Raw genomic sequence first — 24,212 nt, forward strand, 5'->3', positions numbered from 1 at the left:
GCCTTTGAGCCTGAAGACAACAGACTTAACTTCTTTTGACTTCATCTTCCCCATCTGTGAAATGGGAATAGTGACAATACCTTAGGGCGTTGTTCTGGGGGTTAAATCAATTGATATCCACAAAGTGCTCCGAAGAGTAATTGTCCATAGAGAGAGAACTATGTATTGCTATTTTATTAGATAGACTCTTTCATATACCCAGCAGACATCTCCCTCCCTCCCTTAGAGAAACATCTGAAAATTCTCTTGATTTTGGACAGAGTCAGCTATGTGGCTGGGCCAGGCAGCTCACAGAACTCACAGATTCCTTTCATACTTTCCCAGAAGAGATATTTCCTGGAAGCAAGAACTACAGAGCTTGCTCTCTACATGACATCAATAAAGCAAGCTGGGCCTTGATAAGGAGCGTCCCATCACTGTGCACAAGTAAAAATATAAGAAATAAGGCACTTCCAAGAGATGCCTTAGCATCTTCTACTCCTGTGCTTTTTCCTCTGCCCATAGGGTTTTCCAGGCCTTACCTGCTCAGGTGCATCCTCTGTAAAAATGTTCCTGCCAGCACCTCCATGACCAGACAGAGTTAGCTCTTGTCCTCCTCCGGCCCCACCCCCAGACCTCTGGGACCAGACTTATCACACTGCTTTAGGGTCATCTGAAGCCTTGAGATGTGAACTCAAAACAGCTCTCTTCCGAATGAGCATTGGGTGTTTCACCATCTCCCCTCTGTCCAAAATTCCCTGAGTGTTTATCCTAAGTTTTCCCGACTCCATCTCCCACCCTCTCATCCCTGCTATCTCTGTTTGCTTTCACCAAAAAAAAAAAAAAAAAAAAAGGTATAGGAAGCAAAGGTTCTTAACTTTCTGGCTTCTCTTCCCCACACTTGTTTTGTCCTGCCTCATCATTCACTCTGTCTTGGCCAGCACATTTCCATCACGATTCAACTTCATGCCGTCCGTGCTACTTGGGGAACTTGGTTCCAAAATTATTCTTTCTTTTGTGTCTTCCACTTTTTATTCTCTCTTGATGTTATCTTCAGTCTTGCTGAAGTTCTTTATTTCTTCTTGCAAGGCAACTTGTAGACTCAGTTTCCTGTCTGGCTGGTGTGCAGATGCCTTTATTCCTTCTCTTCTATCAACATTACTCACTATTGCTTGCTGGCCTTACATCCCACCATTCTGCTGGAAAGTTTTTAGCAACCCTCATCAGTACTCTCCAAAGTTATAACTAATAGGAAGTTTGTAGTCCTCTTTTTACCTGACCCTCTTTACCACTTTCTTCTCCAAGTTTTATTTTTATGTGAATTATTTTCAATCTCTCTGGCCACTTCTCAGTGTTCTTCAAAGCTCTCTTTCCTCTGTCTAGATATTACATGTTGAGAGTCACTAGTACTTTATTCTTATTCCTCAATTCTTACTGCTCTACATGGATAATTCCATCCTCTTACTTGCCTTCATCTTCACTCCATCAGTGGGATGAGTCTCAAATTTGTTTCTGCAACCAGATCCCTTGGTTGAGTTCCAAACAAAAATACTCTTTCCGCTTGGATATGCTCACCTGTTGTCTCATTAACTAACCTCACCCTCACTTCCCACACATACTCTTCGACCATCCTCCTGTGACTTCAGACATCACCTCAACTATCTCCCCTCTACCTCACACCTGGCATCCACTTAATCCACCATCAAGTCCTGTTAACATGCTTCCTTCCCCACCAAGTCATACCTTCCCCATCAAGACAAGTTGATGGTCATAGTATCAACCATCAACTCGTGTCACCTCTTGTTTCACTGCTGTATCTATCATTCTTTGTGCTTCTGACAGTCGAATACCAATGGATGGGGGTTAGGGATGGTTGATTTTCACATGTCCCCGACTCCCTGCTATTGGTTTGCAATTTTAATATCATTTTTCATGGTTCATGGCCAGTTCTCCACTTGATATCAGAAATCTTTCTTACAACTAAATACAAAATAGTGGTAGCATCAATCCATCAGCTTGTGTCATCTCTTGCATCAGCTGTTGTGTCTTTCTCTCGGCTTTTAATATCTTTCTTCATGGTTGGTTATCCACTCGATGTCAGAAATCTTTCTTACCACTTAATATCAGATGGCCTCTGATTGCCCATAGGATGGATGGAGTAAAAGATATTTAGCTGAAATCCAATAACCTGTTTACATTCATCTTTCAATATTTCATTCCTTAATGCTTCCATTGACACTCTTTCATAAGCATCTGCACGTGTACCCACAAACACACACACACTCCAACAAACGGCTTACATTAGCAAGGAGATGTTCCCCGTCTGTGGCTTACAGGCTATTTTCTCTAAATACAACATCTTTTGCCATCTGCCCAGCAAATACACAGATATTACACAAGTTGTCATTTTTTGTTAAGGGTTATTCTTTTTTCTGTTTTTGTTCCAATGACTTTTCCCCTGAGTTCTTTGGCAGATCCAGGTATGTCTCTTGCTGTGTCCCGGGTGCAGATCTGCACAATGGCACCTCTCTCATCACCTTGCAAGTTTTGTCTGGATGCGCGCTCTTCACTCTGCTGTAAGCCACTGGAGGGATCACGGGCTTTCTTTACTTCTTCCTCAGCTTTGGCCAGAAGCACAGCCAGGCAAGAGGAAGATTGGCAGAGTCATTTGCAGTATTGTAGAGATGGCATGAACTTTTGCTCATAGTAAAGGGGAAACAACTCTGAATAGGAAGTCAAAAAGTGATTTCTCCTACATGCTGTCTTCCGTAGCACATGGTAGGTGCTTATGGACAAAAGGAATTAAAGCATGCAGCCGGAGGAAAGGTGGAAGAGATGGGCTTTCTTTAACAAAAAGACCAGTCCAGACTGGTGGTCACAGTGCTGGATGTGGTTTCTGTGAATGGGAATGTGCTGATAAATCCATCTTGTAGAACCATGTTCAACTCAATAAACTATTTGTTCAGTAAGGTACAGAGATCAAGGGAAGAAAAAAAAGGGGTCAAGTGAATTTTGAGAAAGGGCATCATCTTGGAACTCTATGAGAACATGAAAACTTAATTAATTAGTTAATGACCAGACAGTTTTAGAAGGCTGTCATGTTCTAGGGCATTGTCAGATACAGTGGGGTTAGAATGTGGGCAAAACTAACAAGCAAACCTGAACCAAAACCCAAGTAACCAAAAATCAAAACAAAACAGCAAACCATTCTAGTAAAGAAAGACTGAAGTCCATTAAAAAGCATCTCTAACCTTAAAACATACCTTTGATAAATGTTAGAAAAAGGAGTTCTGTAGCATTGGGAAGCCCCAGGCAGTGAGGACTCTGTATGTAGCTGGGTTAATATGAAGCTGCATTACAAACATAGGTTCCCATGTAAACCAAAAAAAAAAAAAAAAAAAAGAAAAAAGAGAGGGAGAGAGAGAGAAGTGGGAAAGACTGACCATATTACATTTCTTGTGGGTTCAGCATGTAATTTCTATCAGGCCCCTTTCAACTCCTGGGCATATGGAACTAGGGAAATTTATTTCATGACCAGTGTTGCCAGGAGTTACAAGTGATTGTTTAGAAGAGAAAATATTTTATTTTTTATTTTTTTGACTGTTAATCTTTTATTTTTATTGTTTTTAGTTCTTTTTTTATTTATTATTTTTTAAATTAAATCAGAGCCGTGCAATCATGGGGTACAATGTGCTGGTTTTACGTCGAATTTGAAATGCTTTCATCAAACTGGGATTTTAGAGATCATTTATCGGGTATTGGCTATAGTGGGTCCCAAAGTAATACTAATCATTGAAATAAATACCTTCAGAACAAAAAGTGACTGAAGATAATGGAGGTAGAGCTGCTTAAATCAAAGCCTTATAGCTTCAGCGAGAGAAGCACATGGCGCCATCGGACAGTAGTCACGTCTTGTGTAATTTCCTTCTCCCAGCTGATCAAAGTATTTTATGATTAATTCTAACACTAATGATATAGTGATATTGATTGTCAGACCATACTTACAAAGTTCTTTTGTATATGTTATTTTTAGGGAAAACACAACCAGAAGATAGGTGGCTTATAGCATTGTGATTGATATCATTAGGTGTGAGTTTGGAATTTTTTTTTGGCAACTACACATGAATACATAGATACAACCAGATTATGGAAACATGGAAGTCAAAGAGGTGGAAAGTAGATGCTGTGACTGATTATACAACATCGAACGTTTGTTGAAAAGTCGTTATGTGTAAATTAGTTTGAAAATTTCTTTGCTTATTTAATTCATATTTTATTTTCATTTCTTGTACACCCACTTCCCACTCCAATGATGCATCTAAAAATGCTCACAAGAACACAAATTAGAACTCCTCTTTGATCCTGCACTCCCATTACTGGGCCTCTACCCAGAAGAAAAAATATCATCTTATCCTGAGGACATTAGCACCAGACTGTTTATTGCAGCTCAATTGACAATTGCCCAAATGTGGGAACAACCTAAATGCCCACCAACCCAGGAAGAGATTAATAAGCTATGGTATATATATATCATGAAATACTATTCAGCCACAAAAAAGATTGAGACTTTACTTCTTTTATATTAACCTGGGTAGAGTTGGAATACATTCTTAGTAAAATATCACAAGAATGGAGAAGCAAGAATCCAATGCACTCAATTCTAATATGAAGCCAGTAGACAATCTAATACACACCTTCATAAGAGAAAAATTCAAATCAGTTTAAGGTGGAGGGCAGGAGAATGAGGGATGGGGAAGGGGAGGAGGGAAGAGGATGGGGCTTAATTTGTATGTCACATCTCTTGGGGGCAGGACTCAATTATAAGAGTCACTTTCCCTAACATGCAATCAGTGCAACCTAATTCTTTGTACCCTCAATGAACCCCAAATGATTAAAAAAAAGATGCACACAAATGCTATTCTTATACATTTCATCTTTTATTTGGTAATCACAAAGGGTGCAAAGTGTGACATTTCACAGAGATAGTCTCACCGAGTTTTGAAACATGTTTTTCTTATACCACTGAAAATTAACTTGTAGAGAAAAATAGGAATACTTTAGCTAAAAAAAAAAATCACTAAAATGAAAATAAAATATTTCAAACACACATGACCCCTTTTTAAAGTATATTAAAAGGGTCCAGAAAGTCGAGTTTCACTAAATGGGAGAAGGAAACATTTACATGTGATAGTGGAAAATGGGAAGAATCTATCCATATTAGTCAACACGAGGAGGGATACTTAATTCAGACTCACCAAATGGTCCTTAGCAGAAAGAATCAGCAGCATGATCCCTCCAGATTGCAAGGATCCATGAGATCTAGCATAGCTAGAGATAAAAGAATTCACACTGCTTTGCTTTTTGTTGGAACAGCCATTATTTTCTATGAAGAAACCATTTCTTAGTTGGATGAATGCTAGGTTAATCAAACACAGAAATCTTCGGTTCGCTATGGGTATGAAAGGAAAATTAGTGAACACGATCTTTAAATTTCCATTCTCTCTTCAGGATGAAATGTGGAATCAGTATTTTTCTTCCATTTGAAGTCAGTTGTGACATAATATCCCTGTTCTCTCCACCTCGACTTAAAAAAAAAAAAAAAAAAGCTCTATTCTTGTCAATGTGCTTCTCAGCCAGGAAAAATGACATTAGGAAAAACCCACTGTACAGGTTATGTAAAGGGCAGAAATGGAAGTCTGAAAATAAAACAGCCTTTATGAAAAAAGTTATTTCACGTCTTCTTGATGATGAAAATGCCACATGCCTTTTTGAAAATGTTTTGATTTAATTTTACTCTTCATGGCTTCATTGGCTTTTAGGAGAGTTGGTAACACAGATTTCCTTGATGGAGACATATAACTATAAATTACTGTTACCCAGATTTAGGAAATTTGTTCCCTATATTATGAGTGCCTTTTTAGATATGAAAAAGAGAAATAGATAAAGTTTCTCTCTCCCTTACTTCCTTCTTTTGTCAGTAAATATTTATTTAGCTTGCTTCTCAATTGGAAAAGTGCTTCAGTACATTTACATTCATTTCCCATCTACGATGTCTAAAATGTGTCTGTGTGTGTATAGCCTAAGAGATAATCAGGCATCATCTAATTTATCTCTCCACATAATTAAACGGCAGTTCAGGAGGAATCGAATCTGTGTTTTTCTTCGATTTTATCTACCCTGACATGCAAAAAAAAAAAAAAAAAAAGAAAAATCTAAAAACCATTTCAAAGGACATTTATAGCTAAACCATTCGGTACTAGTTATCATGATGCTTATTAAATTGAACCTTTGTTCCCAAGTTACTCTTCAGTATTTGAAAATCCATATTTGAGATAAGGACATATTTCTACTGATTTGTTTAGTCTGGTAATTATTATCAACCTTTAGCCTGGATGAGCCAGCTCTCCGTGATTGGTGGTCTTATTATCTATCACACTGTTATTAAGCAGACATGTTCTCATAGGAAATGGTAGGGCAAGTTACCCTGAGGCTTTGAATTTGGATGTCTGTTGAATAGATTAGTCATGTAACTGGATTTGGGGTTGCTTGGCACAGTCCCGCGTTTCTTGTGGACCTTTTGGAGCAGATAATGGAGCAGGGTTCCTGTGAAGAGAAATGTTGCCATTGGGAAGCTGTCTTCTTTTCTGAAGACGATAAGGACTTGTGGAATAAGCTTTCAGGTTTCTTTATAAGTTGGTTTCTCTATTGCTATCTGGCTCTTCATGTATCCAGTCACTTTTCTTCAACTCCTAATATCTTTGATAAAATTTGTGGGTCTCAACCCTTGGTGCCTCAGTTCAACCAAGTGGCTGCAAATGACAACTGTGGATAAAGTATTCCTCTAATAGTAAAGGAAATCGATTTTCATGACCTTAGCTAGCTTACTGCTGAGAGAGGGTGAAGGGGGAAAAAGCACATTCAGAACCACTATAAAAATAGATCTAGATCTTCCAAGTACCTGTGCTAAGTGAAACCTGAGGAGGAATTTTATGGAGGACTTGATAATGGAGAAGAGTTTGACAAAGACCAGCTAGGAAGCCTTGGAGGCAGAGCAAACATTTGGTTTTAAACTCTCTACCAATTCACTCTCAGTTACGTTTCTAGTTTTTGTGTTTATTATTTAACCAATCATTTAGGTAAACAAATAATAGAAATATGTATGCAGAAACAGATTAGTTACCATTTGTTTGCAGGGGAAATGAGCCCATCTCTTAAGAAGCTCGCAGTCCAAAGAGGAGGAAACCCCTGTCTTAATGAGAAATTCTCAGAGAGATCCTCACTGTGAACTGAGATATTATTTCCAGTACGGAAAGTATTGGATTTGAGATTAGTAGGAACGGACATGCCAAGAAATGAGTTATACATGAAAGACCAGAGAATTCACAAGAGAAGTGGACGGGGCAACTGCTGGATTGCTTGCTTTATTCATGTTTTCATTGAACAAAGAGGTTGTGATTATGTGTGATGGGTCAGATATTATGCTGGGTATTGGAGGGAAAGGACAGACAAGTGATGACGGCCTTTTAAAAGTATCAACTCTTAAAATCCAGCAAGAGGAACATTTGCCTTAAAATGGGGAGATAGAAAATATGTATTAAGACAGAGTCAAGAAGGAGTGGCAGATATTAAAATGTTTCACTGTTAAAAAGGTCATCCTAGGCTCGGTGCCTGTGGCTCAAGTAGCTAAGGCGCCAGCCACATACATCTAGGGTGGTGAGTTTGAATCCAGCCTGGGCCTGCCAAACAACAATGACGGCTGCAACCAAAAAAATAGCTGGACGTTGTGGCGGGCGCCTGTGGTCCTAGCTACTTGGGAGGCTGAGAAAGGAGATTCGTTTGAGCCCAGGAGTTGGAGGTTTCTGTGAGCTGTGATGCCACAGCCCTCTACCCAGGGGGACAGCTTGAGGCTCTGTCTCAAAAAAAAAAAAAAAAAAAAAAAAAAGAAGGAAGGACATGCAAAAAGTCTGTGCAATGGGAGAGAAGGTGGATCACCAGCAGATTTGTATTTACTCTGGGGACAGCATGTTGGCCAGATGGTTGAGAGTAGCCAGTGAGTGTGAGAAGGCTGTCACATGTGAGGAGAGAAGAGAAGGTGGGAATAGTGAGGGAAAGATTAATGTGAGGATGTGCCACTCTTGTGTGGGCATGAACTGCACAAAGGTTTGGCAAGCAAGGAGCAGAGAAGCAACATTTGATAAGGTGTAGTTAGGGCTCGGGGATAGCTGCATGATGAGGCTGAAATTATATAGATAGAAGATCTGAGGGACAGACATTTAGAGCTGAGTAAGACGCATACAAAGTTCTGGGGAAAGAAAACCAGGAAAGATAAGTAAGAATGGTTAGAATACAGAAAAAACCCCAAGGCAAAAAATTAAGACTTCAGAAGCCAAGGTAAAAATAATATTAATAATATTAGGAGAAAATGTCAAATTTACACTAAAGAACACCCTGTAGAATGAAACACAAGAGATCACCTGTTTTGACAATAATAAAGTCATTGGTGACCCCTGTAAGCAGGCACTGGGTGACCTTTGGCACGTTGTTGAAAGTGGAAAGCAAGTGACGGGGGTTAAGGGAAAAGTAGGTGGAGAGGAAGTAGAAGCAATGGGCACAGAAGATTCATTCGAGAAATCTGGCAGAGCTCATACCTAGCAGTGAATGGACAGAGAGAGCAGAGTTGATAGTCAAACGAGGAGGCACGTTGTCATTTACTCTCATACATAATCCACATGTTTCAGTCCCAATTGCCTAAAATGACAAATTGTGTATTTGTCATTTCCTCTTCTGCACTCTGTTCAATTCACTCCCTAAATTGTTTTTGCTGTTTCTCTTTTTTATCCAAAGTATATTATTCATTCAATTTAAGATCACATCGTGCACATCGTAAGCGTCCAAAATATTTAATTGGCTGAGAAGTTTCCTTTCTACTTTAGTATATTTGAAGATACTGCTAATATAAGTCAATTCCAACAGAAAAAAGAATAAAAAGGACGAATGTCATCTGGTGTCTATGGGAGACGCTCAAGTAAAAACTGATCTTAGGCCAATTCATCCACTGAACTAGGGATCAAAGAGAATCAACCTTTCCTCCCCTCTCAACCCATCTCAAAGGACTGAAACTCACATTCCGAGTCACCAAGCTGGCTTAGAAGGACAGTTTGAAGATTAATATATGCAAATACCTGGCATTCTTCCCTCTTTTCCTTCTGAAGAAAACTCTACAAGTACAAAATTATAACCTTTTCAATAGAAAAAAACAACTATTAACTTTGCATTTTATTATGTAATGGACCTGGTGCTGGGAGCTTTCATGTATACTATTTCATTTCTTTCTCTATTAGTCCTGAGAGAGAAGGGGAATATTGACATGGATTCCAGGGTGAGTAAAGCTGAAGCTCAGAGATATGCAGAAACAAGTCTGAAGTGATCTTTAAGACACTTTGCTTCAAGAGCAGAATGGTATTATACAGGGGTGGGAGTGTGGGAAGAATGGGGAGATGTTGGCCAAAGGATACAAACTCTGATTTAAGGTGAATATGCTTTGAGGATCTAATGTACAGCATGGTAGCTATAGTTAATATTAATAATACTGTATTATTTACTTGGAATTTGCTAAGAGAGCAGATTATAAGTGTTCTCAACTCTCTCGCACACACACATACCCATAAATGATAATTATATCCATAATGGATATCGATATCCATAAATGATGGATGTGTGAATTATTTTGACTGTGGTAATCAGTAATCAATGCCTATACATGTATCAAATCATTATAGTATTCACCTTGAATACATTTGTTTCTCAAACAAATATTTTTTAAGAGACAGTGCATAACTTGATGCTGTTGAACTATAAAACCATTTCGTCCCACAGTTTATAAAAGGAGTAACTAAAAACGTGATTTTTCCAAAAAAGACTAATTTCTATAATCACTTGAAGAGCTTAAAAGAAGAAGAAGGAAAAAGAAAATACCCAAGTATTTGTGATATTTGTGAGACGGCAAGTCATGGGAAATATTAGAAATACCGACATTAAGAACAATAGACATGAGAAGGACGGTGCTGCTACCTTTCCTTCTCTCACAGAGTATTTCAACTTTGTAACAAACTGATGCTTTCCCACATGTGTTCCCATTCATCTGTATGGAACTGAGTGCTGGACCATCCAGAGTCTTGCTGAAGTGTTTTTAATAAAGACTGTCTGGTTTGGAAAATGCACAGAGTATGTCTGCTAGAAAAGGTTGAACATAACAAAGTCTGCCTCTTCCTTTTACAATTGGCCAGCTCTGACCATGTAAAAATTTCAGAAGACAATTGAAAATGGAAAACGAGAGCTACATATTATAGCAAGAGTTGACTCTGTGGGTTTGGAATAAGGCTGGAGAGTTCCCGGCTCTGGAACACAGATGTCAGGCAGAACTGGCCAGGTCTGGAAATTTTCAGAGATTTCTGTCTGATTTGCTGGGCCCGGCTGGCTGGCTTTGGGGAAACTATGTTCTGGGTGCTCCCTGGTCCCAAGAATAGCCAGCATAGCCAGCTGGAAGATGAGCTGATTGTTTCTACATTTGCGGGACCAAGAATCTTGGAGGCCAAGATCAGCAACCCTGGGAGCAAGGAAGAAGCCGATAAATCAGCTGATGGATTCAAGTCACCAGTAGAGAACTGAATAGCCTAGGAAAGCTCTGCTTTCCCCAGTACTGACTTTGCTACCAATGAACTTGCATATTAATATGCTTGGTAACTGGGGACTCTGTAAAGAATAAATGGTTTTAACAATTCATAATATGAACAGGATAAAGATTCTTTGCTGGACCAAATGCTAGCTGGGCTCCACTGAACCCTCCTCGTCACAAAGACACAATCTTGCCCTACAAAACTACAGCACAGATGATTTTGTCTATGTCCCTCCACTGTTTCAGAACTATTAAGAAATGAGTATAACTGTGATGGATGTGTTACTTGGTTCAAAGTAAACATTTCACACTGTATATCAAAGCAGTACCCTGAATCCCATGAATGCATCAATGTACAAAGTTATGATTTAATAAAAAATAATTAATTGTAAAAAAAATAAAAAAAAAAGACTTAAACAGCAGCATAGTTTCTATCATCTCGAGGCTGTACCCCCAGGATGATTTGAAGTCCCTCAAACTGTCTGCCTGAGAAAGCTAAAGCCTGCCCAAGAACTTCCCGTTCATAGCAGCAGCACCTACCTAATCACAGGCTTTTTTCCTGAGAACCCTGCGTTTACTATAAAGTGTTTAAGACTGCAAATCCTTCGTCCATCCCTGTGAGATGTCCATGTATCTTCTATAACTCCACATTTCTTTATCCAGGAGCAAAAAGCCATTCCTTCAGAATGTGATTATCAGAAAGGATAGGGACCCTGCCTCCTAGTCTCTGTGAGAGGAAAGAGCCCCAACTTTTGATAACTGGTGGCCGGCAGACACAGCTGGCCTAACTGACATTTCCCCTAACCAACCCTTTGTAACTTTTCACTTCTGACTCTACTAATCTCCTGCTAGGCCCCTCTCTACTTTCTCATTCTTTCTTAAAAATGCCCAGTCATCTCTGCACAAACTGAAATTGTGTGCAGCTCATACTGGACCCTCTTCTCTTTGGCAATAGTTTGTGCTGATAAAAATCTGTCTTTCCTATTTTAGCATCTGGCTTTGGTTACCTTTGATGGACGTAAGTATTCATCTTTAAAAAATTAGATGTAAAATGGTCAAATACCAAGGCATTAACATTATCATTCTTTTAAGAATGTGAATATAGAAGGAGCTTTTCTGGGTACCTGTAATAGGCAGCCTCCAAGATGATCTCTAATATTCCCCTCCTCCTGGTATGTGTACCTTTGTTAAATCCCCACTCACTGAATATGGTTTGGAATATATTACCTCCCTACTAATAAATATAGTTGACCTTTGAGTAATGCAGAGTTTGGGACACTGATCCCTCAGAGTTGAAAATCTGAGTGTAATTTTTGACTCCCCCCAGATTCAACTATTAAGAGCTTACCATTGACCACAAGGATTTAGTCAATTAACAAGTATTTTGTTGCTGTATGTATCATATACTGTGTTCTTACAATAGAATAAGCTATAGATAAGAAAATGTTATTAAGAAAATCATAAGGAAGAGAAAACATATCTACTACTCATTAGGGAGAAGTGGGTCATTGTAAATGTCCCTTGTTGCCTTGACATTGAGTAGGCTGAAGAAGAGGAAGAGTCACCTAGAACAGTGACCCTCCTCTACCCAAGTTAGCCAAGTTTAGTGTACAAGATTTCTATTCTTGCATGGAGATCTTGCATAAATTCTTACATTGTTTCTATAGGCCATTAACATGCCTAAAGATGACGATTGGAATATATCATAATGGGTTTTGTTCAGAGTAGAAGTTCTGTAGCTGACTGCTGCAGTGGTACCAGAAATAGATATTTCTAGTTTTATTTCTTCTGGCAAGTTTCCATTGGTTTGGATGTGTGTCATGGATATCCATCTTCAAATAAAAATCACAATTTCTAGACACTGGGGTCAGAGCATGCTTTGAGATTCCACTCATCCACACCAAAAAACGATCTCCTAAAGCTATGTACATTCTGACTGAATCCTCTTTTAAATGCCTTGAGTGGTTTATATTAATTTTTTTAATTTCACCTGAGAGATCGAGTACTCAGAGGAAATATTGCTTCTGTGTGGATTTTCATTTTACATTTAATCTACACGTAGATTGTCTGATTGCCAAGCCAGCTGGGTTTGCTGTGGCTGAGACTATTTTCCTGTGTACGGATTACCCTATGTTTGCCTTACCTCACCCACTTGATCCCACCTAAGCACAGAGTGGATACCATTTTCAACTTAATTTCATTTAGACTGCAACAAAATTTCTGAAACAAAAATACATTATCCTTGTGATCCCTTTTCATGCAATTAAATCATTTTATCTAGAGGTTGGAATATTAATTTTAGTGGCAACAATCTCAATAGCCCCCAAATTGGAAGACTATTTCTTTTTTGTATTTGTATAAATTTCAGGGGTACAAGTGAAGTTTTATTTTGGTGACATGAATATATTGTTTACTGGTGAAGTCTGGGCTTTTGATATAATCATCACTCAAATAATGTATATGGTACCCATTAAGTAATTTCTCATTCTTCACCCCCTCCACGCTTTTAGTACCCAGTGACTAGTATTTCACACTTTATGTCTATGTATACCAATTATGCAGCTCCCGCTTAAAAGTGAGAACATTAGCACTTGATTTTCTGTGTCTGAGTTGTTTCCCTTCAGGTAACGGCCTCCAGTTCCATCCATGATGCTGCAAAAGATGTGATTTTACTCTCTTTCACAGTTGAATCGTATTTATCTATACCACATTTTCGTTATCCACTCATCAATTGATGAACATTTAGGTTGATTCCGCATCTTTGCCATCATGATTATTTTGTGATAAACATACTAATACAGGTAAATTTATGATTTCTCCTTTGAGTAGATACCCAGTAGGGGGATTGCTGAATCAAAAAGTGGTTATATGTTTAGTTCTTTGAGAAATAGCCATAATGTGTTCCATGAAGGTTGTATTAATTTACATCCCCACCACCGTTTTATAAGCGTTTTCTTTACTCTGCATCCTTAACAACATCTGTTGTTTTTTGACTTTTTAATAACATCCATTCTGACTGGTGTAATAGGATATCTCATTGTGGTTTTAATTTGCATTTCTATGATGACTAGCAAAGTTGAGCATTTTTCATATGGTTGTTGGCAATTTGTATGTCTTTTAAAAAATGTCTGTACATGTCCTTTGCCCACTTTTTAATGGGATCATTTGTCTATTTGTCATTTTTTGTTGAGTTGTAAATTCTGGATAATGGTCTCCTGCTGGATATGTAGTTTGCAAATATTTGGGGAAAATATTTCTTTAACTCAAAGTAAAATGCCTGTCCATAATTGTGGTGGGAGAAAAATGTCCCTCCCTCTGCCCAAAGCTGTCTATGTGGTAATCCCCAACACCTGTGAATATGTTACCTTATACGGTAAAATGTAGTTTGCAGATCTGATTAAGTTAAACATCTTATGATGGGAATGTTGGGGCTTGGGGTTCCTGGTTCCCCGAACCCAGCTGATCTGGTCCGATTACTCTGCTGAGCCAGAAAGTTCAACTGAGGCCCGGCAGTAACTGAAAGCAAAAGTGAGCGGAAACCAAAAATAAAACTGGAGCGGCACAGGCAGTGCGGATGGAGAGCAAAAGGAGCACACACCCGTCTCAGAGCAGCAAAGAGAGATTTTATTTAGAAAGAACAAAGAGCAAGTTTAGAGCACTTCCCAGAAGAGTTGGAAGTGGGTCCCTCTCATGAAGGAGAGAAGGTGAGAGAAAAAGACACACCCAGGCAGCACAGGGGTCTAAATACTCTCTCCTTTGAAATTGGCTGCAAGTATGTCATTGGCCTCTCTGCCTCCAGGCGTGATTGCCCTTTCTGATGGTCATCGATGGTCTCCTTCTGTTGGTCATTGGTTACCCAGGTTACTTTATACCTATTTTCTTATGCGCCCTGCAGACTTGCTAGTTCAGCTGGCCAGGTTTTCCTTCCATCCCCCTAGGAAGCCCCTTTCTTAGTATCCCTTCTCCTGGAAGATGGCTTTGGATTTTTCACAGGGGCTCAAGTGGGTTGTTGTAAGAGGGAGGCAGGAGCTCCAGAGTTCCAGAGTGACAGGAAGATGCGACACTGCCAGCTTTGAAAATGGAAGCTCTGCAAGAAATGAGGGTCAAGATGGACCGTTTAAGGAAGACAAGTAACTGTAGCTGAAGAAAGAAAGGGAACAAACTTTTCTCTAGAAATGTCAAAGGAAACCAGCCTTGCCGACACCTTGTTTATAGTCCAGTGAAACCCATTTTGGACCTCTGACCTCCAGAACTACTAGACGATAAATTCGTGTTGTTTTAAGACACTAAGTTTGAGGTGATTCGTAACAAGGACTAAACTCATACGACCATCTAAATAGGAAACCCTGAGAAAGGATTTTCCTATGTTGAAAATTGAAAAGGCAGAATCTGTGTTTGGTGGCATCCTTGGCATTCCTTTCCCCTTTATCTCCACGACACATCACTTTTCTCTTTCTTCCTGAATTAAACTGTAGCAGTTACTTGGGGACAGTTGTTCTCTTTTAATGTTCCATGTTTCCACGATACCCACCGTGGAGTCTAGTGCACAGTGGAATCTTGATATATTATTTTATTTTATCTCATTTGCTTATCACTGTTTTCCAAATTGGATATCTTACTAATCATTTTCTTGGAAAAATAACTGAAAAATAAATCAAGATTATATCCAACAAATGACTGCCCTTTTTTCTCTTTGTTCCTGCTGTTTTCGAAACATTTAATTTAAAACTATTTTGATTTATGTGAGATGGCTCTCATACCAAAGCTATTACAGAATGTAAGAAATACATTTTGAGAGAAAAAAAATAACATAAAACAGATACTACTACTCTCCTGATATTTAAGAAAGAAAAATGAATGTTTTCAGTCCAAAATTTTTGTGTTCATAAAAAACAGCCTCCTGGCCCTCAGTGCTTGAGTCCACCTTCCAATAGGCCTGAAATTTTTGTACATTTCTGTTTCACAACTTCATCCTTTTTCTGTGTATATTTATTTAGACAGGGTGAACAATGATGCTATCTAAAATATATGCAAACATGATACTGTGCAAAAATATATCTGAAAAAAGAGCTTGTTTTTCACTAAGATTTAAACTGCTTCTAAAAAAGACATTGTCATCTTCCAACACAGATCTTCCTCCCATTCTCCTTCTCCTCCTGCCCCGCTTTATCTACCTTCTATCCTTCCTCCTTCTCCTTCTCCTTCTTCTGACAGCATCTCACTCTCTTACCCAGGCTGGAGTACAGTGAGGCAATTATTGCTCACTGCTACCTTGAACTCCTGGGCTTAAGTGCCTCAGCTTCCTGAGTAGCTGAGACTACAGGTGCATGCCACCACAATTGGCTAATTGTTCTTATTTTTAGGGTCTTGCTGGTCTCAAATTCCTGGCCTCATGTGATCATCCCACCTCAGCCTTCAAAGTCCCTGAGATTACACTTGTAAGTTGCTGTACCTGGCCAGTTGGTCTTTAAAAACATAATTTATCTCTGAATAATTAACTTTAAAAATTTATTTTTCTGATTTATAAGTAAAAATCATATATATTTCAGGTGAACAACATAATGTTTTGATATATGCATACATGGTGAAATAGCTAAATCAAGCTAACTAACATGTGCATTATTTTACATGGTTATGTTGTTGTAAGTATGCTTAAAATCTACTGTCTTAGTACATTTTTAAGTATACAATAGACTACTATAATAACCATGATGTACCATAGATCTCTTGAACTTATGTACCTTACCAGAATGCTTCTCAAAGCAAACCCTAACAGATGTGAACAATTTGATATCTTCCTGCACTATAATAGTTGGAGATTTTAACACCCCTTTGACAGCTTTGGATAGATCCTCCAAAAGCTGAAGAAGAAACTAAACAAAGAAATATTAGACTTTAACCTGACCCTAGAACAAATGGACTTAACATACTTCTACAGAACATTTCATCCTAATAAAACTGAATATAAATTCTTCTCATCAGCCCATGGATCATCCTCCAAAATTGATCATATCATAGGACACAAGTCTAAACTCAGCAAATTTAAAAATATTTCTCTTCTCTCACTGAACTTTTGTGTCCTTTGTCTAACATCTGTTCAACTCCCCTAGCCCCAGCCTTCTGGTAGTCACCATTTTGGTCTCTATTTCTATTAAGTTCTGTTCTTTTTCTGTTTCACCTACAATGGAGGTCATGTAGTATTTGTCTTTCTGTGCCTTGAGTATTCACTTGGTTCTTATAATTTGTTTAGAGACAGTTATAGCCTGCCGAAAATTTGCTAATACTAAAAATTAGTTGGAATTTTCTATTTTGATTGAAAACCTGCAGAGAAGGTGGGTGTTTTAGGGATTAAACACCAAACTTTGCTTCCTATCTCCAACAGTGGGTCCAAGTTACATAGATGCTATGCTGAAAGGTAATCAAAGATGACTTGATGTAACCTGAGAGGTATAAAATATTGATTTAGATGCAGATAACTGAGTGTGTAACTGGATAAAAAAGATATTGTTCAGTTTTTGTAGGAAATTTATGCAAGCATGACCTGGTAGACTTTTGAATTGTGATATAAACTGTGATTAGATACCTCTAGTGTACCCTACTCTATGGATAGCTAGGATCCTGGGAATAATGTCCAAATATTCACAGAAATACAAGAAATATTTTCTAAACCATGTAGAAGGGATGATGTGTAAGGAGGAAGGGAAGGAGAATGGCTGGGACTCCTCCCACTGGGATCGTAAGTAAAGTTGTTGGTCCTCTGATGGACTCAGGAGGCAGAAAATAAAGCCTAAGGGTCTCTTCTCTCAGCCTCTCTCCCCTTTCAGTAATATTGGATCTGGTGACTATCCTGGCTTCCATAATCTGGCCAATGACTGCTATGCCATGGAAATGAGCTAGCAAAGTCTCAAAGGCAGAGTAAGTGGGCATTTCCTTGCTCCTATAAGCTAAGAGAGAATGAGAGCAAAGAATCCAGAGTCTTCATCTTTGGTCATGACAATTTTATGTGCCACAAGTGTGCTAAGAAGGCTGAGAGGGATGACCTGGATTAATTGTACCAAATTGAACAAGAGAAATTAACTCATACTTTAGTTTAGCAGCTACAAGAAGATAAGAAATATTGAGATTGAGCAATTAAATTGAGGATTCTAGAAAGCCTGTGCTCATAAGTGGGTCAAATAAACCCAAATTTCTATTTTGAAGGCCTGTATCATGTAATTTACTGGTTTATGGAGACTAACTTTGTGGTATTTACTTGGTTTTATTTAATATGATCTATTCTTTCTGTGTACCTACTTACCTGTCTGACATAAATCTATCATTCATGTAAACCAAAAATAAAGACCTAAGCTCCCCAACAGACCCTCTCTTGGCCAGGGGAACCCCAGAAAAATCTTAAAATTCAGTTCCAGGCCATTAAAAGAAGGGAAGTCAGCCATGCCTTGTTATACCTCCTCGCTTTTGGATTTTAGATAGAAATATTGACCTGCATTAATGTTAAAAAAGAGATCCTCAGAGTGACAAAACAGGTTCTTTGTGCAATAAGATACTAAGTTATTGACAGTAGCTAGGGCTGTGCAAAGCTAGGCTAAATCACACCTGCAGGCCATCAGTTTGCTTAACAAATCACTGGAGTAAATTTGGTTTGTCTTTGGGTAATAAACTTCTTTATCTTAGTTAAAACATTCCAACCTAGGGCAGTACCTGTGGTTCAAAGGAGTAAGGTGTCAGCCCCATATGTTGGAGGTGGTGGGATCAAACCCAGCCCTAGCCAAAAACTGCAAAAAAAGAAAAAAAAAAAGAAAAAGTCCAACCTTTTGTACAAGGCTTTATTTATTTTTAATCAATTATAAACCAAAAAATCATTGAACATTCTGATAACTCCCACCCTTTCAAGATAAGATGTCCTGTCTTTTAGGGCCAAAGAAATATATATTTACCATGTATTTGTTTATGATTTTACCTGCAATTCCTGTCTCCCTAAAATGTGTAAAACAAAACCATAACCCAACTGAAGCAAGGCTTCTGTGGTGTGGCTCCCTAGACCTCAATTGAGGGTTATACGTATTCAACTCTGAATAAACATCTTTAAATTATTTTACACAGTTTGGGCACTTTTTTGCTAACATAGCCTAATAAGTAAACAACCAGGCTTTTGGTGTTAAGTCTAAGTGGAATTGGTTTAGATTTTCTTTTATCATTTAGATACATAAAAGAAGACTATTATGACATTTAGAAAAGCATATCATTCTCTATGAAATTCCAAATATTAACTTTTGATTTAAAAATTCGAAAGCAATTTTGGGTTTTCTTTCTTTTACCTAACAAATGCAATCAATGTAACCTGGTTTTTTGTGCCCTCAATAAATCCCCAACAATTAAAAAAAAATGCAAGCTGTGCCATTTATGGTATAGTTCTAATCCATTTGAAATAATTCACATAAATGTTTTACATTCAATATTAGCTCTTTTTCTGAGTTTAGAAAAATACACAGTCTTCTCCCATTCTGAGTACAATCATACATTCAATCATACATCCTAATATGAATATTTATTGTGTTTAATACATTGAACTCAACCTACATCTTACAAAAATTCATTTGTAATTCTATCAAATACATGAAGTCAAGAAATAGTTATGTAAAAATGGAGAAACAGATGATATAATAGTCAATTTGCAACCAGTTTTCACCTCTTTTATTTAGATCACTAAATTCTGGAGAAATGATTTTGGAGAATTTTATTAAGGAATACTATTAACCACAAAGGTATTATGTGAAACATGTCTCTACTCAGATCACAGGATTGATGAAAGTTTTTTGGCTTTGTGGAGGACCCCACAGAAACCTGAATTGTCTGGGACAGTTTTATTTGACTGCTTCAATGTTTTTAATTTTCAAGTGCTCAAATTCTAGTTGCAAAGGGAGAAAGATATTACTGTACAGGTAATGTTTTATAGCCCATCACCTATACACCTACCTGTAGCATATTCTCAAGCAAATCTTCAAACTTAATAGGATGCCGAGACAATATCTCGTTATTGCAGCTGGGATGATTTATTGCTCATTCCAGAATGTGCATGTGTCTGTTCCTTTGTGGATTGTCAGAACCAAGTAGGGAGCAAAACACTGGAGTAGTATTTTGGTTTTCTCTTTAGTACCTGGAAGCTGAGTTCTCTGTAAGCAACAGAAGAACTATAAATAAATTCTTATTTTCTAACTTTAGCCCATTGTCTCTCCTGCCCCTTTCAGAACACTTTCAAGAGGCTAAAGTTTTTCTTTTAACTTCCATAATCACTGCTACATTCTTATCAAAAGAAACAATAATAAATTTTTAATAATAGGAAAATGCTATGAATAATTTTTTTAAGAGATTACTATTATAAGAAGATCGTTCTTACAAAATCAATAATAAAGCAAATTGTTATCTCATGCCAGTTATGTACAATATTAATAAGAAAAGGGAACTACATTTAAGTTGGATCTAAGTGGGATCCAATAATAATTTTTTTAAAAAAATTATGGTTTTCATTTTGTGTTGAATCTAAGCATGATTTCATGTGCATGAAATATTGCCTTGTTGGGACAGTTTTATGATAAAGTTTTTCAAACTTCTGTGTTTAATATTAAAGGTGTTATTTCCAAAGGAAAAGGAGAGAGATAAAGTAAATAAACTTTATCAAGGCATAGGACTCTCACTTCCAAATAAACCTTGAATTTGTTCCTTAGATTTTATAACTTTGATTAACTCTATGTAGAAATAGTATGTGAAGTACTTCATAGTCTATAATTCACAAAGCCTCTTGGAATTGAGAAATGATTTTTAGTCATGCAACTAACTCATGGTCCGGTTTGTAAGACAAAAAAAAAAAAAAAAAATTGAGAGTGAGATAGATGAAGAATGTTTCATCTTTAGCAGATGGCAGAGGGGACAATGAAATAGCAACAAACAGCCCCTGTGTTGATAGATTTCAGCCCAGCTTGCTTGAACCTTGTACAGTAAGCAACAGTCAGTGATATCAGAGCCCACAGGTTACCTGGGAACCTTAGTGATGGGAAGCTTCATGCTGTACCTTCCTTATTTCTGCAACACTCCATGGCTGGAAGCTTCCTATAACCCAGAGGATAATGGGTTCTTCAGCAAGCAGAAGAATGTAGAGTTTACTAAACTGACTTGTACATCTCAAAGAAAATGGCTTCTTCTCCAAATGGCTAAACTTTTATTTACATTCTGGTTTTAGTACATCTCTCTCATATTTATGCAGTATTTACTCTCACCTCTCTGTTAGGAAAATTTAATTTTCAGTGGTTTATTAATTTTGTTTGGTTTCCTACTTTCAGAAAATGGGATGAAGGTGACTGAGTCTCTTACAAGTGCTGCATAAACTCCGTTGCCAACTTTAGCCCACTGTCCCTCTGCCCCTAGATTTTTGCTTTTAGGTCCTATCATTCTCTTTTCCATTCTGAATTTGCAGAGATCCACACCAGCACACTCAGGCCTTCCCTAAGTTGGCAGAAATTAAGACTTTCAGAATTTCCTTCACAGTCCTATACCCAGCTCACTCATGCTGATCTTGCTTTTATCCAAATGGCTCATAGACTTCAGCCAAATATACTAGACTTATATGTGCAAATATCAGAGACAATTAATCTGCATCCATTTTAAATGCCAGAGGCTGGTTTTAGTTTGTTTCTAATCATCCCTCTCTAGTTATCAAAGCAGAACAATCCCAGCATCTTGGAATTTTTAGTCTCCATGAAAAATTTTAAAAGTAGAAGAGGTGGCTCGGTGCCTGTGGCTCAAGCGGCTAAGGCGCCAGCCACATACACCTAAGGTGGCAGGTTCGAATCCCCAGCCCGGGCCCGCCAAACAACAATGATGGTTGCAACCAAAAAATGGCCGGGTGTTGTGGCAGGCGCCTGTAGTCCCAGCTACTTCAGAGGTGGAGGCAGGAGACTCGCTTGAGCCCAGGAGTTGGAGGTTGCTATGAGCTGTGATGCCATGGCACTCTACCCAGGGGGATAGCTTGAGGCTCCATCTAAAAAAAAAAAAAAAAGTAGAAGAGGTTATTTATTTAAACTTGTGAACAAGGCTTTCATATTTAGAAAACCCTAGATGTTATAAGTATTTCTATAATTCTAGTTTTCTTTTGCTTTGCTTTTGTTTTCTTAATTGTTCGGGATTAACTGAGAGTACAAAGAATTGGGTTACACTGATTGTGGTTGTTAGGTAAAGTCCCTCTTATAATTGTTTCATGCTCCCAAGAGGTGTGCCGTATACTGTGACTCCCCATCCCTCTCTCCTGACCTCTTTCCAATCCCTCATTCCCCTACCCTACCCCTTGTATTAGATCATCTACTCCTTTCATATTTCTATTTGTTTATTTGAAAAATATCTGCTCTCTAAGTCAGTAGATGAATCTTGTTTGTCTACCAGTTGTTGCTGTTTCAGGAATAGCGATATTCTCATTACTTAAGCTGAGAAACATCCCTCTAGCTTGACTTGGTGACAGCACATGTATCCACTAATGAAGTGAGGTCAAAGGGTAGACAGTATTTGCACTGGTTTCATGGATCTGTGAAAATGGTCTGTGATGAATGGAGCCTGATAAGGTTAACAGACTGGGAAAGCAGAGTAGCTCACAGGTATCTCACAGGTGCTTCTGTGAAGCATGGCAATGATCCATTAAATTAGCAGTTCTCAACCTGTGGGTAGCCACCCACAGGAACTGTATTAAAGTGTCGGGGCATCAGGAAGGTTGAGAACCACTGCATTAAATAGTCTTTCTCAGACATTCACGGGGGCATGATTGGCTGCTAGGTGTATTCCCATGCAAGTCAAAATACCTACTCTCTCTAAAGAATGGCACAACTTCCAATAAAATGGAAGACAGAATGTCAAACAATCATGATCAGAGAACAAGATAGTTTATATTAAAAACTGTGTGCATTACCTAATAGAAAAATCTAAAACTATGAGTTATAGACCAGTTTGTCTCAGTTATTTATACTATAATAATGCTGCATAGTAAACCACCACAAGACCGTAGTGGTATAGAACAATGAACATTTATTTTTGTCCATGAATTTAGGACTGGGTAGGTTGTTCTGCTGATCTGGGCCAAGTCAGCTGATTTGGCTGGGCTCACTCACACATCTGTGGTCAGTTGGTGAGTCAGCTGGGAGCTTGTTGAAGACATCTTCAGCTGAGCTGACTAATTTCTTCTCCACATGGTGTCTCATCCTCCAGCAGGCTAGTTAGGCCTTATTTTCATAGCAAAGGCAAAGTTCTGCTAGAGTAAAAGTGCACAAGGTTTTTTGAGGTCTAGGCCCACTGCTATCTTCACCACATGCTATTGAACAAAGCAAGTTACAAAGCCAGTTCTATTTAAAAGACTGGGGGAGGAGACTCCATTGATGAGAGGAGATACAGTGAAACAACAATGATGGCTGCAACCAAAAAATGGCCGGGTGTTATGGCAGGCACCTGTAGTCCCAGCTACTTCGGAGGTGGAGGCAGAAGACTCGCTTGAGCCCAGGAGTTGGAGGTTGCCGTGAGCTGTGATGCCATGGCACTCTACCCAGGGGGATAGATACGGGGTGGGGGAACAACTGGGGCCTACAAGGCAATCTACCACAGTATTCACACCATAATTAGTAGCAAAGTAAAAATTACTGAGGAAAATGCCCCCCCCCCCAGTAAAATAGGATTGAAGTAAATTAGAAAATAGAACAAAACATGTATTTCTAAAAAGTAATGCATATAGACTGTGACCTGAATGAGTGATCTACAGCTGAGAGTCTGCACTAGAGCGGGGTCCTTTACCCTATTGCTTAACCATGGTATACGGCCCTGCAAATGCTGGTCTTATTCATCAGTCACAGCTGGGTTAGGTGCTGTCCTTGCTGATGCTGGCTGAGAACTGATGACAACACTGACTTCACACTGTTAGACCTTCCAGTTCTGAGTCAAACAGAGGAACTAACTTGAAGGCTTTGGTTACGGGGAAAAAGAAATGGAGAGAAAATAAAGAAAGCAGAATCCAAAAGTATTAGAATGTGCTCTTTGAAACACAATAAATATTCTTTCCAGATTTCTTTATATTATTTTATTTCAGAAGAAGAAAGACAGGATATTAAAAACAATTTTTTAAAAAAGTTAAAAAAAAATAATTTATGATGGGACAATGAAGCATCTGTAGACATGAAGAATCAATGCTCTTATCCCAGAAAGGTAAACAAAGAATATGTGATACCAATATGTAATGGAAGGTTTGAAAAAAGTCAAACACTCATTTCCCCATAAGGTAAGAATCAAGAGAGCTAGGTATACCCCGAAGCAAGAAAAATGTAGAGTAATGGAAAATTACATAATTAAACCATTTGAACGATGAGACTTATAGTGAGTGGTCAAAGGCAAAATTCAATTATGTGTTAGATTGTTAACAGGATAATCTTGTTTTAGCTGGTTCAGTGACTTTTTTGCGTTTTTACTGTGGACATCTTTCTTACCTTTTAACTTTAGTATTCCCCCCAATATTTGGCCTACTTTACATTTCTTC

This window comes from Otolemur garnettii, unplaced genomic scaffold (genome assembly GCF_000181295.1).
Source record: "Otolemur garnettii isolate 467f Iridium unplaced genomic scaffold, OtoGar3 scaffold00111, whole genome shotgun sequence".
Classification (NCBI taxonomy): domain Eukaryota; kingdom Metazoa; phylum Chordata; class Mammalia; order Primates; family Galagidae; genus Otolemur; species Otolemur garnettii.